This window comes from Salvia miltiorrhiza, chromosome 1 (assembly GCF_028751815.1).
Source record: "Salvia miltiorrhiza cultivar Shanhuang (shh) chromosome 1, IMPLAD_Smil_shh, whole genome shotgun sequence".
Taxonomy (NCBI): Eukaryota; Viridiplantae; Streptophyta; class Magnoliopsida; order Lamiales; family Lamiaceae; genus Salvia; species Salvia miltiorrhiza.
The window spans coordinates 51,993,153-52,006,316 of record NC_080387.1 but is presented as its reverse complement, the minus strand read 5'-3'; the positions used below and the strand labels follow the sequence as shown (position 1 = coordinate 52,006,316).

Genomic DNA, 13,164 nt, shown 5'->3' with positions numbered 1-13,164 from the left:
CATTGTTAGTACAATCATTTTTTATTGATGAAAATAATAAAATGTAAAGGTGGAATCATAGTAGATGGAAGATCTCAATATATTCCTTTGAAACAATTGTGCCAAATCGCAGAAGCCGTGGCGTAAATCATACTAGTTGAGTCTTGTTGGCAAGGGTTATGACTTCTCAAGTCTTCAACAATTGTATAGTAACAATCTTCACTGATCTTTTTATTAAGTATCACATCGCAACAAACGCCCTTTAAAGAAGGTACAGGTCTTGTGCATATGTCATCCAAAAGTCGAGACTTGCATTCCGGCCGCCAATTTTTGTAGCATCTTTTCAGGTCTTTAATCGGCCAACTTTCAAACGCCTCAATTTCCTTTGATACAATTAGTATTACCACCAAAGCTATAATCCACATCACCGTATTTGATTTTGGTGTAGTCATGCTTATATGATTTTTCTTTTTTCTTTTCAATCCTTGTCTTTTTGATGAAATATTACGTCGTTTTGCTTCTATAAATACAACCCAGCTTATTAAGACTTTATTAAATTATAGGAGTCGAAACCAACATATTAAATATTTATCAATTATCATCATCTTAAACTCACACTCTGTTCATTAAAAGTTAATAAATAGGTTAACTTATAGTAACATATGATCACTACTTGATCTAGAAATTAATGATATATAGGTTGATTAATTAATTGCTCTAGAGAAAATATTAACTAAGAAGCCATTAATTGAAAACTTGTTCCTTTTTTCATTTATTGACTCGATATGCTACGTACAAGTTACAAGGAAATTAATAAGAAAGAAACTAACGATTAATTCATGGCATTAATTCTATCTAGCATCACCATCTTTCTTTCTTTTCTTTTTTCTTTTTTCTTTTTTTTTTTGTTGTTGTTGTCAAAAACAGACCCACCACGGTGCTAGAGCTGCAGTTTCGTGGCAAGTGATATGAGTCTAATACGTATATATATTGTTATTTTTTGAAATATTAATTATATTTTGTTAACATAAATATAGGCGGGAATCGGATAAAGAAGGACACGGTTGTAATTCGTAATAATTAACAAGGGTAATTACATCATTTCCATCTCTAATATATTCCATTTGGCTATATACCAAACAAGCAAAGTCTTGTTTCACAATTTTTAAGCATGACTATCAAACGTTAATTAAAGTTGGCGTGTGGCCCAACTAATGTTGTATTTAAACTCGGCCTCTTAAACTTGAAATAATCTAACCTTCTTTTAAAACATGGCCTTAATATATAGATGATGATCTATTGTTGAATAGTGTTCATATATAGAATATGATTATTTTTTATGGATACCTTAAAAAAAATTATGACTATTCTTATAGGATATAAGAGATTATTATTTATCATTTTATTAAAATTAATTACTATGTTTTAAATTGACCTAAGTTGGGACCAAATAAATTTTTTAGTTTAAGAGTTTATTAATGTATTTCAATATTATTTTAAGATGTTTTACTGTAATTATAAATCAAATAGACCAAATTACTAATTAAAAATTTAAATATAACAAATATTATATTTATATTTTTTACTTTTATCAAATAAAATAACATTTTATTATTCGTACAATTATGTACCCTTTTATGCTAGTATTAGAAAAGTGTGTTTCGAAATTATGGATGAATTTCTATATATACATGGATGTGGTTTTGTAAATAACTTTCAATTTTAAATAATCGAAACATTTCGTTTCATCGGGTTTTTATGTTTCTTTTTCTTGTTGTTTTTCAAAAGAAGATATGCTTATCTATGCTACCTTGTACATAGGCATAATGTCAACATTTGAATTAAAAAACTCAGGGTGCGTTCTCTTTGGTTGTAAATTTATCATGGGAAAATGAAGGACAAACAAAATTTCACCCTTTAAATCATTCATTTTTTTTTCCCATATTTCCTACTTGACCCTTACTCATTCCTCATTTACACTACAAGGAGGGATAATATTATCACACCATTTTTGGAGCGATAATATTATCCTTCCTTTGTAGTGTAAATAAGGAATGAGTAAGGGTCAAATAGGAAATGTGGAAAAAGAAAGGAATGATTTAAAGGGTGAAATTTTGTTTATCTTTTATTTTCCCATGATAAATTTACAATCAAACAGCCTTTCGAAACAACTCTAACTAATTGGTTAAATCGCTGTAATTTCGATTGATGAACGTACACATTTTTCTTGTTTTTTTCCTTTCCCTTTTTTTTTCTCCCAATTTTCTTCATTAGTATAAATTATACTTTTGAAAGGATTGTTTTGTGCATTACTACCAAGAGACGCAAACAGAAACGTGTAGTGTAGACCAATTGCACGTTGATGCTTTCAATTCATCGATCAAATACAAAAGACAATCCGATCCCATCATCTTATCTTATATATACATAACATAACATTAATTTTTTTTTTTGAAATTAAAGACGGGCTTCTTATTACGCCAAATCGGCACGAGCAATATTCGAAAGCCAGATTGGAAAACCTGACCTCCAAATCATTACATCAGAAGAAGACAAAGCAAAGCTAGCAAGCTCATGAGCCGCTATATTAGCCTCACGACGAACATGAAGAAAATCCAACACCACCGTATCACGAGCATGAGAGAAGGCCTCATACAGATCGTCACAAAGCGAATCAGAACCATGGTGCGAGTCATGGAGCAAGTGAATTGCTAAGAGCGAGTCAGAGAAAATAACTACAGGGCCCAAGTCGTGCTCCAAGCAAAAACCCACCGCAATAAGCATAGCGTGTAACTCACCAAGAAGAACAGTTTTCGTATAGCCGATTTGCTGAGCTCCGGCAGCAATAATATCTCCTTTATCATTGCGGAAAATGAAACCCACACCAAGCTTTCGTCCTCCCTCCTGAAAAGCCACATCAACATCAAGCCGGAGAACGTCTTTCGGTGGAGGATACCAAAAGCTCGCACCCTCGGCAGGAAGAGCTCGTTCCTCAATCATAAGTTTTTTCCTCGTCTTTTGATAGTTCCCTAGCAGCGTCAAACTCGAGTTAACATCCACACTACCCTTCTCATCCTTTCCACCATGTTTGTCCTTGCACAAGCATCTCCAAATCATCCACAACATAAAACACCATTCTTCCATGCATTCTTTTCCCCCTTTTTCCAACACCACGCCACTCAAATCCATAAGAGTGAGAAGCTTGAACTCTCGAATCCAGTTCCAAAACTTCGACTGCTGCCAGTAATGCTTGATCTTCTCACACCAGAGGAGGGTGTGAGTCGTTCCGCCCCACGCTTTAGAGCACCAAGAACAGTAGCCAACCACCGGGACGTGATGAGCGGCAAGATTCCCATTCGACGCCACATAGTCGTGAAAAGCTTTCCAAACAAAATGCTTCACCTTAGGAGGAATATTGAGAGCCCATATTCTCTTCCACCAAGAATCCTTCATGAACGTGGAAGTTGAAGTGAGAGGCTCAAAGAAATTAGTACTACACAAATATCCCGACTTCACCGAGTATTTGCCTTTTTCATCAAAGCTCCAGAACCTCCTATCTTCACTCGCCTCTGCTGTCAAAGAAATAGAGCCAATACTCGTCGCCACCACCTCCGGAAAGCAGCACTTAACAAGATCCTCATCCCAAGAACGATCCGGATTGATCAACTCAGCAACTCTGACATTATCCATTGCTTCACCATCCCAACATCCAAACCCTGGAATCCACTTATCCCGAAAGACTTTTATTGACGAACCGTTGCCTACCTTCCACCTCAAACCCTTGTCCAGCAGTTCTCTCCCCCAACAGAGCGACCTCCAAGTAAACGAAGCATTAGAAGAAATAGGCACTTCCATAATATCACAATCCTTAAAGTATCGTTGTTTCAAAACCCTAGCAAGCAAGGAGTTGGGTTGTTGGATTAAACGCCAAACTTGCTTGGCCAAGAGAGCTTGGTTAAACGGAACTAGTCGCCTGAAACCGAGCCCACCGCGGGATTTAGGCTCGCAAAGACGTTCCCACCTCGACCAATGAATTTTTCTTTTCCCATCATCATCACCCCACCAGAAATTACTACAACACTTTTCAATATCCACACAAGTACCCACCGGAATACGGAAACACGACATAGCATAAGTGGGGATAGATTGCAAAACGGACTTGATCAAAACTTCCTTACCTCCCGAAGAAAAAAGCTTTCGATCCCAAGAGTTTAGTTTTTTCACCACTTTATCTCTGAGATATCCAAACTGCATCTTCCTATTCTTCACAATAAAAGTAGGCAGCCCCAAATAAAGGGAGTGCCCACTGGTCTCTCTCACCCCCAGTGAAGCAGTAACCTCGTCCACGTGACATTGTGCGGTGTTCGGGCTAAAGAAAATCGTCGACTTATCAAAATTAATGATTTGCCCCGAAGCTCGCCCGTACTTCGCAATGATCTCACCAAAATTATCTGCAGTCTGTCTCGTAGCTTTAAAGAAGACAAGGCTATCGTCGGCAAAGAAGAGATTAGTAACCGACGGACAATACCTGGCCATTTTGATACCACTGAACAAGCCTTGGTTCTCATAACTTCTGATGAGGGAAGAAAACCCCTGCGCACAAACCACAAAAAGAAACGGCGAAAGTGGACAACCTTGCCGTAATCCACGAGTCGGAGTAAGCCCACCATACACACGGCCATTGATCACAAAAGAAAATTCAACAGTGCTAATACACTGCATAACAAGATCCACCAAAGCCAAAGGGAAGCGCAGGGTCACCATCATAGCTTTCAAAAAACGCCACTCCACACGGTCGTAAGCCTTGCTCATGTCGAGCTTGGCCGCTGCATATCCCTCTTTTCCACACTTTTTATTTCGAATCCAATGCATACACTCATAACCCAAAAGAATATTGTCCGAGATTAAACGGTTTGGGATAAAAGCACTCTGAGAATCATCAATAATCAAATTAAGAGCCGAGCGAAGTCTATTAGCCAAAACTTTCGCTACAATCTTGTACGACGTGTTACATAAACTAATCGGGCGAAAGTCCTTCACCTGTTTTGGCTTCTGTCCTTTTGGAATAAGAACAATGAGCGTCTTATTCCAGTGGCGAATGCTCCCTCCCCCATTTAGCACCTGAAGCACCTCCGAGGTAACCCCATCACCTATTTCACCCCAAAATTTTTGATAGAAAAAAGGTGGATATCCGTCCGGACCCGGCGCTTTATTAGGATTCATCTGGAAAATCGCTTTCCTCACCTCCTTTGCCGTAAACGGCACCGCAAGATCAGCAGCAACAGTCTCGCCAAAAACAGCCGACACCGAATTCGCCAGCTCCTCGATCTCAGTCTGCCCAGGAGCCGACGACTCAAAAAGGCGAGAAAAATAGTCATCAATAACTCCCGCAATGTCTTCTTCCTCGAAAACCTCCGTACCATCATCCTTCATCAAGCAAGAAATAGAATTCTTTTTCTTTCTGTGGCTTGCATGTGCATGAAAATACTTAGTATTGCGATCGCCCAACGCTAGCCAATTGACGCGTGATCTCTGTTTCCAGTGGGTTTCTTCAACTTCAATAAGCTTCTCAATATCTTTCGAGATTTTCACAAGCTCCGCATTCGCCCCTTTATCTTTTCTGATATTTTTCAAAATTTGAATCCTTCGCTTCCTCAGTTCTGCAATCTCATGAGTAGGACGTTGGAATTTTTCTTTCGACCAGTCCTTTAGGAAATTCAAACAGGATTGAAGCCTCTCATGTAACGTCAGGTAACCCCAAGAATTCCATTGCATCATCATATCGGCAGCAAAAGATTTATCCAACAACCATTTTTGTTCAAAATAAAACCGCTTCTCACCCGTTCCTCTTCTCACCTTCTCACCCCTAGGCAGCAAACGGAGAAGCAGAGGAAGATGGTCCGAACCGTAAGGATCAAAAGCTCGAACTTTCTGCAAATCGAAGATATCATCCGCCCTTCTATTAAAAATAAATCTGTCAAGCTGTAAAAATCTAGCCGCTCCTCCCTTACGTTGATTATACCAAGTGAACTTAGTATCACAAGCCGCGGACGTCAAACCACAAAATTTGATCGCTTTATTAAAAGACTCCATCTGATGACCCGGTCGCCGACCCCGTCGACAACTTTCTTTCAAGCAAGTAATTTCATTAAAATCTCCTCCAACAATCCAGGGAAGATCCAAGTCTCCACTGCTTGCGAGACGTTTAAGAAGATCCCAAGAATGAGTCCTTTGTTGGGAGATCGGATTGCCATAGAAACCTGTAAACCTCCATATGACTTCATTAAAAGTAACAACACAATCAATATGCCCTGTAGAATAACTGCAGATTCTAACCGAGCATGGATGTTTCCAAAAAAGCAAAAGACCACCACTCGCGCCTTTGGCATCCACCACAAACTGACCATCGAAACCAAGAGACGATTTCCACCATTGGCACCTACTAGCACAAACTTTCGATTCACAAATAAAAAGAACATCTGGGGAGGCATCGGCTACAAGCCGACGGAACTCATGGAATGCCCGAGAGCTCCCCAACCCTCGTGCATTCCAAACCATCGCATTCATAATGATCGGCGGGGCTGCTCAGCAGCCTCCACCGTTGAATCATTACGTTCCAAGTCGCCACTTTTACAGATTTTTTGTTTCTTTCGATCTCCGCTTTCACCCACAAAACCCCGCTTTTTTAAACCATCCACCTGAGCTCCCCCTGCATTGGAGCAAGTGGGTAAAAGAGTTCGAGCAAGACGTTTCCAACCTTTGCCAGTTGGGTTCATCCGAGATTTCGCCGGAGAAACACCCACGGATGTTGGACTCTTCCCATGTTTGGAACTTTTCCCGACTTTGGGATCTGCCTCTCTTATCTCAATTCTCCCTTGAACTTCTTCATGTGGCAGCTCGTCCGATTGTACAATGGTAGGAGATAGCAAAGGGAGGACAACCCCAGACTACATCACCTCAACAGCCCCTTTCTTCTCCGTCATAACTGCCACCCTCTTCTCAACCAACTTCGAATTATCAACAGCCACATGCAGTGAGTCCTCAAGAACCATATTATCAGCCCCCAGAATCCCTTCCTCAATAAGATGAGTTTTCGATTTTCCGTCATCGATCAAAGGAGTATTTACAGTCTTTTCCTTCTCCAGTCCCGTAGTATTAGGGTCACGTGGCGGGGGACGCGGCCCGTTAGGGTTCCTACGTGAAGCCATAGGAAGATTTCCTGCCGGGGTGTAAGTTTGAGAGCGAGGGTTTGAGTTACGGCGATAATCCACCCCTCGTCCCGCCTTGAGCCAAACTCCAAATTTAGGGTTTGATTTCTGTTCATCATCTCCATCACACTCCCGCAAATAATGACCCATCTTTCCACACGCAAAACAAAAATGATCTGGCAATTTTTCATATAGCACAAGAACCAACTCCTCCTCCTTTGAACCCTCGATGTGGAGAGGAACACACCGAACCAGAGGCTCCGAAAGAGGGCGCGATATTTTAACCCTAGCATATCGACCAATGAAAGTACTCCCTCTGTTATCGTCGATCTCAAGGACTGTTCCAATTTGTTTTCCAACCCGTCTGATAATATTCTGGTCCATGAATGCAATAGGCATATTATGAAGTTGAACCCAAAAGGTAATATGATCAAACCTAGTATTGGCTGCCGTATTGGTCGAGTCCAACTTCTGAAGAATCATAAGTTCGTTAAAAAAATGCCATGGCCCATCCGTCAAAATCCGATTTCTATCCGTCTCAAGTTCCAGAGAGATAACAAAAATATTACGTCCCACGATCTCCACCTCCATCGTCCCTCTCGGCTTGAGGAGTCCCGGAAGGGTATCACGCAGAGCCTCCCGATTAACATGACGTTCTGAAAAAATCTTACCCACAACCAGTTTGGCCGCCCTAGAAATACCTCGATCCTTGTCTTCAGTAGAGATGGATACTGATTTCACCATCGCCTCTTTGGATAGGCGAAGTTCCGCCACACGTTTGGCTATCTCGTCCGGATCCATGCAGAGAGAATAAACGAAAAAACTAAGAGTAATCACCAATCCCAGAGGATGAAGACAGCTTTCCGAGGGAAAGAAAACACCACTCCTAAAACCCTAGGCGGCTAGGGTTCCAGAGGAAAAAACACTTGTAGCTTGTTCCGCTTTTTGAATATTTTTCATAACATAACATTAATTAATTGCAAAGTTTCCGAGATACAATATACATGTATTTCACAATTGAATTAATCAAATAATTAATAATCATGTTATTATAAATTAATCAATTATCCAAATAAATACAACTCATACGTGTCGCCAATGGAACTTGAATAATTAATTAATCTATTGATACTTCAACTTTGTCATTTGGGCTACACCTCCTACCTTTCCCCCTATTAATAGAGATGATTAGAGTGGGCATTATAGCATGAAAAATGGATATCCTGTATCAAATATTTATTGGTGGTTTTTCATTAGTGGCGTTGATATACATATTGAAATTATTAAATTGGGTATATTTCAGACCAAAATGGGTAGAAAAAACCTTGAGAGAGGAGGGCTTAAGGGGTAATTCGTATAAGCTGGTGTATGGTGACATGAAGGAGATTGTGAAGACGATGGAGGAAGCCTACTCCAAGCCCATCAATCTTGACGATGATATCAAGCCAAGAGTTGTCTCTTTTTTCACCAAAATCATTCAGAAACATGGTATGTAGTCGTTTCATAAATAAATAAAAACAAGGACAAATACTAAATTTTACTATTTTGGCAGGAAATGAGTGTTTTTTCTGGGTAGGCCCAAAGGCTTCAGTTATGGTGACGGAGGCTGAGCTAGTGAAGGAGGTGCTAACCAAGACTCATATCTACCTGAAGCAGCAGATCTCCAACCCACTGGCTAAGCTGCTCGCACTCGGCCTCATCACCTACGACAATCACAAATGGTCCAAACACAGGAAAATCATCAATCCCGCTTTCCACACCCACAAAATTAAGGTAAGGTCATCGTCTATTCCAAATTCTAATTTAGCTAGGGTTTTATTAGAAATGAATCTCATATTTCAAGTGAAGTGCACACCAGCTCATGATTCCGGCCTTCTACTTGAGCTGCGAAGAAGTGTTGAACCGATGGGAAATGATGGTTTCGGGTGATGGATGTTGCGAGGTGGATGTGTGGCCTTATTTACAGGATTTAACAAGCGATGCGATATCAAGAACTTCATTCGGTAGCAGCTATGAGCAGGGGAGACGAATATTCCAGCTTCAGAGAGAGCAAGCTGAGTACATCATGGCGGCACAACGCTCTATATACATTCCAGGATGGAGGTATATATATATAGTAAAATCATAATTAACCTACATATTGGTTATAATAAAATTATATATTACTCCAATGCTTTTTATTTTGAGGCCCCGCCAGTATAAAATACATCATGTAATAGTGGCAAAAAGCGTACGAGTAACAGTATCTTTTTAGCATTGTTACACATTTTTGCGAAAAAAAATACTATTAATCATGTTTTATTTTCAATGTCTTCTAAAATGTCCGAACTTTCCTTTTCTTTTAAGATACCCCAAACTTTAAGCCTTTTTTTTATAAAATGTCCAACTATACAAGTTTTCTCCTAAAAGATAACGAACTTTCAGCATTTTTCATAAAATGCCCAACTACATACACAAAATTCGGTCGCTGACAGATGACTCATCTCTCAAACTAATTGCAGTCAAATTGTGAATCCTACATCACAAAGTTGATAATTCAAGGATCTGGCTAGATATATAAGTCATCTTTCGATCACTTTATTTGTATAGCGGAATATTTTATGGAAAATGTTGAAAGTTCCGAATTTATTAGGAGAAAATGAAAGTTTGAGACATAAAACACTATTAACATACCCTAATACAAATTACTATATATTAATGCTTTTTTATTTTTCACATCATTTCTTTTTCTTATGGTCAATCATTTTTTTTTTATATAAATTACATAAATAAATAACGAAATTGAACTCGAATCCAGGACCTTAGGTCTTGGGCATTAACCTCGTACAACACACGCACACATGATCAATCATATATTATTAATCATAAAAGGATGAAAGATCCACAATTGTTTGTAGGTAATACAGAAAAGAAGAGGTTTTAATTTATAGACGAGAATGTGTATTCTGTGAACGCGTAGATTTGTGCCGACCAAAAGGACAAGAGAATGTACGAAATCAAAAGAGAAGTTAAGTCGTTGGTTGGGCGGCTGATCGAGGAGAGAATGAAGGCGATGAAAGGAGGGGAAGCTTGTAAGCAAGACTTATTGGGGATATTATTGGAGTCCAACATGCGAGAGATGGAAGAAGGAGGTGACAAGAGTTTCGGAATGAGTAATGATGAAGTAGTGGAAGAGTGCGAACTCTTCTATTTTGCAGGCCAGGAGACCACGTCAGCGCTGCTGGCGTGGACGATGCTTTTGCTCAGTAGGTATCCGCAGTGGCAGATCAAAGCCAGGGCCGAAGTCTTGCAACTCTTTGCTAACCGAAAACCAGATTTTGATGCTCTCAATCACCTCAAGATTGTAAGTAATTATATTCAGCATTTAGGGGATATTTGCAAACTCCTTACCACAATTTATGAGCTCCATGAAAAGTGTTTGACCACTAAGAGGACTCTCTTCCAAAATATTTGGCAAAACAAGATGTTAAAAAGCTTATAATTAAGTTATCAAAATCAGTTCATATATCCTAATTTATTTCTTCATATGCCACGTATTATTTAACAAATACTGCATCCGTCCATGAAAGAACTTCTTATTTTTTTTCTTTTTGGAGTGTGTTCCACAAAAAAGAACTTCCCACCTATTTTTGAACTATACCTCACCACTTATAAATATTTTATTTACCCTTACTTTTCACCTTTTCACTGCTCTCAATACTAATTAAAACATTATTTCATCTTTCCCAATACACTCAACAATATTTTTTTTATAGCCTGTGTAACTCCCCCTATGAAGTTCTTTAAAGGCAAGAAGGAGTATTATTCCATTGTGGTTTATTGTTTTCATCATATACTTTTCCATCTCTTCAATTTTCTCTTTCTAACAAATATATTCTTTGACACAAAATTCTATTTTTAACTTATAAGTTCAATCATCCAAACACATTGACAACTGATAGAAACTTAATTTTATAAGCTCTTGAAACATATAGTAATAAGCTTTTGAGGCTCTTAATTTCAAATAAGTTTATAGCCAAACACTCAATAGAAAAGCTTCTAAACAGCTAATAAGGTCTCAGAAAAATAATTTCTTAGACCTCAATTTAATTAGAATTTTCTCTTTGTAGCTTATAATATTCAAACATTTTGAGAACTTATAGCCTCTTGAAATTTACATGTTAGAGCTTATGGAATTAGGTTAGCCAAAGAGTTGCAGTAGCCAGATTATAAGGCGATTTGTGTAAAATTACAGGTTAGCATGATTCTGTACGAGGTGTTGAGGCTTTATCCACCGGTAGTTTCTTTTGGTCGGAGAGTTGGCGAAGAAACCAAGTTAGGGAAAGTGAGATTACCGGCGGGAGTTGAGGTTACACTGCCGACGATCATACTCCATCACGACCGGGAAATCTGGGGAGACGATGCAATGGATTTCAATCCGCAGAGATTCAGCGAAGGGGCCGGTGTCGAAGGCGCAGAAGAAGCAGGGAATATTCTTCCCGTTTGGGTGGGAGCCGCGCATCTGTGTTGGGCAAACGTTTGCGATGGTGGAGGCCAAAGTGGCGATGGCTATGATTCTGCAACGCTTCTCATTTGAGCTCTCGCCTTCGTATACGCACGCTCCCTGCACTGTCATTACATCTCTGCCTCAGCATGGGGCTCACTTTCTTCTGCACAAGCTCTAGAATTTCAGATTAATTGGATGGAAGAATAAGATGATGGTGTTGTAGTTATGTTCTGTGTTTCAGATTAATTATCTATGTTGATAATGAAATGGTGATAAAGTTTTCATACAAATAAATTCACCGCTAGCTAGTTTATTTTGCAATTTTGTATCCCTACCTGGCCACTTTTATGTCTCACGTACTTTTGACTTTTTTTTTTATTAAGAATCATTAATTTTCAATTTTAAATTTTTATGCTTTAGTATAATACTGTGAAAGTGGATCTCATTCGTTGGCTAATCTTTTTACTTGCACAAGGTGATGAATGTATAGGTTTGAATCATTTATCATATTAATACATAGACAACCCTAAATAAACAACAAGGATGACCAAATTTGTTGTCTATTATTATATAGATATGACCAATTGTTGTTTATTACCTTAAAAAATTACGATTATAGACAACAGAGTTTGAAACTTAATTATGTATGACCGCTTTTAGAGAACATAATTTATATTCTACTATTATTTATTAATATAATAGACAATGCATATTTTCACTACAAAAAAGCGCGTAAATAGCGACGAAAAATAGCGACGCCGCCGCCGCCGCCGCCGCCGCTAATTAGCGACGGCATTTGTCGTCAGTAATTTTCCGGCAACTCTCCGCCGTTCAACGGCGGGAATGCCGGCGGCGGTCGATTGCCGTCGGTAATGACGTTACCGACAAGCAAATCACCGACGGCGATTTGCCGTCGGTAACTACATTACCGACCGCCGTGCCGTCATTACCGACGGCAAATCGCCGTCGGTAATCCCCAGTTTTTTTGTAGTGTTTTAAATTAAATTTGCTATTATATTTTCTAAATTAAATTTAATTTAAAGTTTTAAAATAATATTTTTCTCTTTCCTTTCTACTCTCTTTAATGTTTTTTTTTTGACATGTTTACTTGTTTTTCTACTATATTAATTCTACTCTCTCCGTCCCTAAAATAACTTCCTCTTTTTCCATTTTGGGACGTCCCCCAAATAACTTCCTATTTCTTTCTTTCCATTTTTGGAAACCTACCCCACCACTAATATAATACTTTATTTATTCTTACTTTCACTTTTCACCACTCCCAATACTAATTATAACACTTTTCACAACTTCCAATAATAATTATACTCCATCCGTCCATGATTTAATGCCCTATTTGGGTGTGGGCACGGAGACTAAGAAAGCTGAAAAAGGTGATGTGGATAAAATATAAGGGTAGTTGACTAAAGTGATAAAATACTTTACTAGAGTGATAAAGGTGTTGTGAGTGGGTCCACTAGTGATAAAATATAG

The 13,164-nt window shown here is 38.7% G+C and overlaps 1 pseudogene; it reads left to right on the top strand.

The window, feature by feature from the left end:
• The first annotated feature begins 8,320 nt into the window (after positions 1-8,320).
• LOC130992060 (cytochrome P450 CYP72A219-like) lies at positions 8,321-12,076 on the top strand (annotated as a pseudogene).
• Positions 12,077-13,164: the final 1,088 nt, after the last annotated feature.